The sequence below is a fragment of the Argopecten irradians genome, chromosome 1 (genome assembly GCF_041381155.1).
Source record: "Argopecten irradians isolate NY chromosome 1, Ai_NY, whole genome shotgun sequence".
NCBI classification, from domain to species: Eukaryota; Metazoa; Mollusca; class Bivalvia; order Pectinida; family Pectinidae; genus Argopecten; species Argopecten irradians.
In genome coordinates, this window is record NC_091134.1 from 6,767,797 (window position 1) to 6,773,791 (window position 5,995).

General features: G+C 42.5%; 1 pseudogene; it reads left to right on the forward strand.

Annotated features, from left to right (window-relative positions):
* The first annotated feature begins 4,235 nt into the window (after positions 1–4,235).
* Positions 4,236–5,776, forward strand: LOC138316310 (uncharacterized; annotated as a pseudogene).
* Positions 5,777–5,995: the final 219 nt, after the last annotated feature.

Genomic DNA, 5,995 nt, shown 5'->3' on the forward strand with positions numbered 1-5,995 from the left:
AGTATGGTGACCGTGATTTGCGGATTAATCCCTTTCCCATGAGGTCAGTTAGATGATCCTTAACCTCCTGATATAATGGTTTAGGTATAGACATATAAGCAGCTTGTACCGGATTGGGATCCTCTAAATCAATGTCCATTTCTAAATCCCTAGCCTCGCCGACATCATCATCACTCTGCGCAAATGCTCCACACTCTTCTCTGAGCATATCTCTAATTTGAGACTTCTGACTATCACTGAAACTATCAGGGATCTCCACTGGGGGTTCCCACATTTCTGACGCGGTTGTCTGCTCTTGTGAAATCGTCATGTTATTCACTTCTGGTTTTCTGTTGCTGACCTCTTCTTGATCTAGCATACATGGTAGAGTAACAAGTGATGATATAGTGTTCAAGCTACCAAGTACAGCCTTTTTGGGTATGACAATGTCTCTCGTCGTAGGGTTGTGAATCTTTATACTCAGTACCCGAGAGTGTCTTTTCTGGCTAAAATCACTGTTTCAGGAATCGCCAACCCTTCAGGAAGTAACTCTATCTCTGGTCGAAATAAAGCGCGCATGTTAGAGTCTGATTTCACTAAAGCCCTCAACCGTCTTACCGTGTTACTGCCTTTAGAGATAACAACAAGTTTCCTAAGATTTCTAACACTACAAATAGTGCTGTCACTAGTCTGGTTGCCCTTGAGAGCTTCAATCAGGTTAACACAGGTTTTAGGGTTAAGCCCTGGAATAGCCTCTTGTAATTCTTCTCCTAGCTGTGTTGTGCTCATATCTCGACTGTAATGTTCTATCACATTGTATCCAATGATAGGATTTTCCCTTGCAGCATGACTTGTAACCAGTAAAGGTACTTCAATTTCCTTAGAGTCATTCCTTATACTAATTACACCTCGGACCCATCCATCAAAAGGAATCTGGCTCCCATTTGCTGCCTGTATGGATAGATTAGATGCGTCCAAAAGTTCTGCTACTGGTCTAATGGGGTTCGAGGGAAAATGTTCCTGCCACCAACTTTTGTTCACCAGCGATACCTGAGCTCCGGTATCCCAAAGGACATCAACCTTTCTTCCCTCAATATTGCAGGTAACCAGACATGTTTTCCCAACAGCATGAATGATGTTATTACGATATACCGGCTTCAGGCCAAGTACTACTCCCTTAAGCTCCTCACTTCTAGCTATTGGGGGTCCTTGCAGAGTCTGTATTGTATTACACACCAGCTTGTGTTCTGGCCAATGTCTCTTCTGACATTGTTTTGAGCAATAGCTAACGCAGCTACATCCAGTACAAGTCGAAATGCTCAACGCCTCTTGACATCTAAACACACACGCTGAATGGGACTTCTCGGAAGCTTGGGCCAAGTACTCTAGTCCCTCGGTCTTGACCCTTTGGCTTTTCCCGCTTCACTGCCAGAGGTATCCTTTCTTGTACCTCGTGATTTCTTACAACCAGCTTTGAAGTGTTCCTCACTCCCACAGATCCAGCAGTGAGTGCAGGTTCGATCTGTATTTTTGCAGGCCTTTCATTGGCCACCAGTATTATCGTATAACCGTCTCCTTTAGTGAAGCAATCTCTGCACGCAGCTGTTTGATCTCGGCCATGAACAGTCCCTCTTTTGCCTCTTTTTTTCCTTTGGACTCAGTACTGGTAGTTTCAATCACCTTTACATCGACGCTCTTGTTTTTCTTATGCATTTCCTCCTCGCGCATAGCCAGGGTACTCATTTCTTGAATAAGTTCTTCATCGTTGACTGAGTTTTTATCCAACAAGGGTTTCATTTATGTTCTGATGATATCACTCCTCAAACCAGTATAGACGGTGCGGCAAAATAACCTGTCAACTATATGTTGATCATTCATAGCAGTACTGCACTCTTCCTGGGATGTAGATAATACTTTCTGCCTTAATTCTAATGCTCTGAGCAGGAAATCAGGAGCATCTTATTTTCCTTGTTGTACCAGTTGACTTAGTTGGTTAAACAATTCAGTAGGGGTTTTCTCCTTGTAATGGGCCCTGAGAATCTTTCTCATGCTGGGGAAGTCCAGACAGGCTCGACCCTCCAAATAGTTCCGAAGACCAGAACCAACTGGAACAGCCTTAATAACCGCATCCGTTATTTCCATATCGGTAAAACCCTTCTTCTTCCCTCTTTCTATTTGTCTAACCACGCTCAGGAAACTTATTCCCTTATTATGTTCCAAAGTTCCATTAATTTTGAATACCTTTTGATAGACTGTCCTCTGAGGTGGCCCTTCCTCTGCTCTTGTACTGGTAGTACTAGAATGTTTAATAACTTTGGGTTTAGTCTCCTCCTGTTCTGTCAAGCCCTGTATTATAACAAGCATGTTCGTGACTCCAGCATCCTGGCCTTTCTTTTCGTTCTCAATCCATTTACTGATCATATTGATTAACTCAAGTTTCGACATAGCCTCCAAAGATTTGTCGCCTGTAGTTGTGATTGATACTTCCTCTATGACTTGGCGTAGATGATCCGGTGTTGCCTGGAATAATCGCTGTCAAAAAGCGACTTCTAGGTCTTCGCCACGTAGGTCCTTTGAGTCGGCCATTTCCCTTTGTTAAATTGTTAGGGTCTTCAGTGTGACAGTGTCATCATCATCCCGGACGAAGCCCACAAATGTTACTCTCTCATAAACTGGGTGGGTTGATGATCTGACAAGACATACCTGGGAAGGAAAACAGACACATCATCAATGGCGGTTCAAATGTATCAATCGTTTATTCACAAACCAAAGCATCAATATTACAGACACAAAGCCTGAGTTCTCAGGAAACAATCCTGACTTGGGCCATTACCACAGATAATTAACTATATATCAGAGCTAACCCTTGAATACTTATAACTGGATTTGTGTAATTAGAACCATATAGTTAATGAAACAATGACAACAAAAATAAAAATATTCTACAATTTGGTTTGTTTCAGTTATTTCTTCACATTATTCCTGAAATAATTCATATTTACTAAAAAAAACAGTAAAATTATTAGTTAACAACTGGACTAGACCTGTTTACTTATGACTAGTATTAAAATAATACCCAACTTAGTACTTTATTATAAATGAAAACAGAACCGGAACTAGCTTTCATGGGCGCAGCCATGTTTCCGGTGCATCATGGGAAAAACCATGTGCTAACAATCTGGCGCGTATTTCGAAAAGCATTATGGGTAATCTTAGAATAAAACGAATGAGAGGGTTTCCTAATTTGACATAATTTCCGGTATTATAATTCTATCGAAGTTACAAACAACTAAGAAATACTTCAGAAACACTTAATATCAAGAAAGATTAATTCGATGGTGCCGAAAACCCTCTTTAGACAATATAGTTGTCACGCAAGCATGTATACTCTGGAGTTTGTAATGTATGTTTTGAAATTATTTTGTCTTACCGAGGTAAGTATCTTTAACGGTCAGGTATTGCTGGGCGGAAACGCGTCACAGGTAAGTGTGCACGGACTGAGCTGTGAACGGCGGTAGACATGTTTCTTTGTTGTCGTGTACCCGGTATGGATTTACCGACATATTACGCCGTGTGATTCAGGCACAGATTACAGACTGTGGTAATTAATAGTCAAATGTTATATTTTTTATATTATTCTGTATTTAAATCTTAAAAACGTTACGCGTGTAAATGTAAGTGATTAGTCTATTTTTGTAGTATTAATTATAGCTTCGCATGACATGATTTGAAGCCCTGGGATCATGATTCAGCCAGGACCAGTATAAGGACACCCATCTACATTATTAGCATCAGGACCGACCCGGATACTACACCCACCCTCATCCGACAGGGTTAGGTCAGCGATAGTTCTTGGGGTTTGTTCAGCAACAGGTTGGCGGCTGTAGATTGCATCAACCCTTTTCCTACGGGAATACATTGGCAGTGCTGTCGATATTGGGCACCGTTGAGGCCATTATGTGTGGTATCTTTAGACAGGTTCTTGCCTGCGTGAACGATTTTGGCTCTGGATTTCTGGATTGATCTACCATTAGAGCGACATAAATTGGGCTGTGGCTCTGGATTGAGCTGACTCTGTGGAGTGCGGATGTTGTACAAGAACTCTGGTTTCCCATTGGTTTCTTTATTGGTTATTTGCCTGAAGCTACACTGACATTTTAGGGTAATTAGTATGAGAATGAGAGAGTTAGTGAGAGTGAATAGTTGTTTTGTGAATATATACTATTTCCAATACTGATAATTCATTGTAAATAAATATCATCAGTGTTTGTAATCAATATCTTCCGTTGTCATTTCCTGTAGTAACAACCGACGCTCTTCCACGTTAACAATTTGGTGGCAGAGGTGGGATTGCCAACGATAGTTTATACGGGAATAGATTTCTGACCATATTGATTATGTTAGGCTAGATTGCTTGACTAAACTACAGTTAAGAACTTCTTACTTCTTTTTCTCCTGTTTGTGGGTACAGGTACACTGGTGCGTGGTATACTGGATTCAGGTAAGAAAACCGTGACGAGAAATTACACGTACAGAATTCCAGGTAAGTCATATTTTGTATAGTACTTTTGTTTTGTAATATACTTAATGTAGTTTATGTTGTGTTCATTTTCAGCTTTGTTATATTTCATTGTATTCATGATGTCATCTCTTGCGAGCCTGTTGGAAATAGGTAAGAAGTTAGGGTTTGAAGGTGAGGCTCTTCGTTCATTTGTCCAGGAGCAGCAGGCTAGGGAGCGGGACGAACGTGAGAGGGAAAGGAGTGAACGCCAGTCGCAGAGGGAGTTTGAAGACAAAAGGGCAGAAGAAGAGCACAGGCGCAAATTGGAGCTGATTGAAGCAGGTCAGAGTGTCCAAGGGGATGCACATCAGAGGGACGGTGCGGTACGGAAGGGTCCTAAGTTGCCTGCATTCAACGAGGAAAAGGACAACATAGATGCATACATCCAGCGGTTTGAGCTGTATGCGACAGTCCAGAATTGGAATAGAGAGGGCTGGGGGCCAACTTAAGCGCGCTGCTTACGGGGAATGCTTTGGCTGTATTTTCACGGTTGCCAGTTCATCAGGCGTTGGATTTCGATGAGTTGAAGAAGGCTTTGCTTAAGAGGTTTGACAAGACAGAGGAAGGATTCAGGAAGAGTTTCCGTTCTTCACGACCTGAGGGAGGAGAGACATTTTCTCAGTTCTCCATTAGACTTGACAATTACTTGGAGAGATGGGTTGAACTAACCAACACCTCCAAGACGTACGGCGGTTTGAAGGATCTTGTCATGAGGGATCAGTTTCTACAACTATGTAATCAGGACTTGCTGCTGTTTTTGAAGGAAAGAATACCCAAATCGATAGATGAGATGTCCTAACTTGCGGACCAGTACGCAGAAGCCAGACGAACCAAAGCTACTCAGCTAGTTACGTCTAAGACATCCAAGGCAGGAGGACAGAAATCGACATCGACGGGACAGTCAACTTCAGCATCAACACATGGTAAGTCTGGTGGTGTCACCGATACATCAAAGGAAAGGACTTGTTTTTATTGCAAGAAGGTGGGGCACATTGCATCTGACTGCCGCAAGAAGAAAGCTGACAAGTTGAAAGAGGGTAAAGCAGCGTCCATTGTTCAAGAATCCGGAAGTAGCGACGAGGATATTATTCCAAAGATGAGCCAGGCCTGTAACACAAAACCATCTTCTATGCCAGTGGTGTTTGGACGAGTCGGTCAAAAGCTTGTTACTGTATTAAGGGACTCGGGATGTGATGAAGTGGGAATCAGGCGCAGTCTTGTGGATCCTGAAAAGATAACCCACCTACATCTTTGCTGACGGGTCACGATTGGTTTGTCAAATCGCCAGCGTTTATATCGACACGCCTTACTTTAAAGGGGAGACGGAGGCATTTATGTTGGAATCGCCTTTGTACGATGTGATTGTGGGGAATATAAAGGACGCTCGTCCTGTTGATCAACCAGATGAGCAATGGCGGGTGGATGCAGTCAATGCGGTTCAGACGAGGGCAGAAG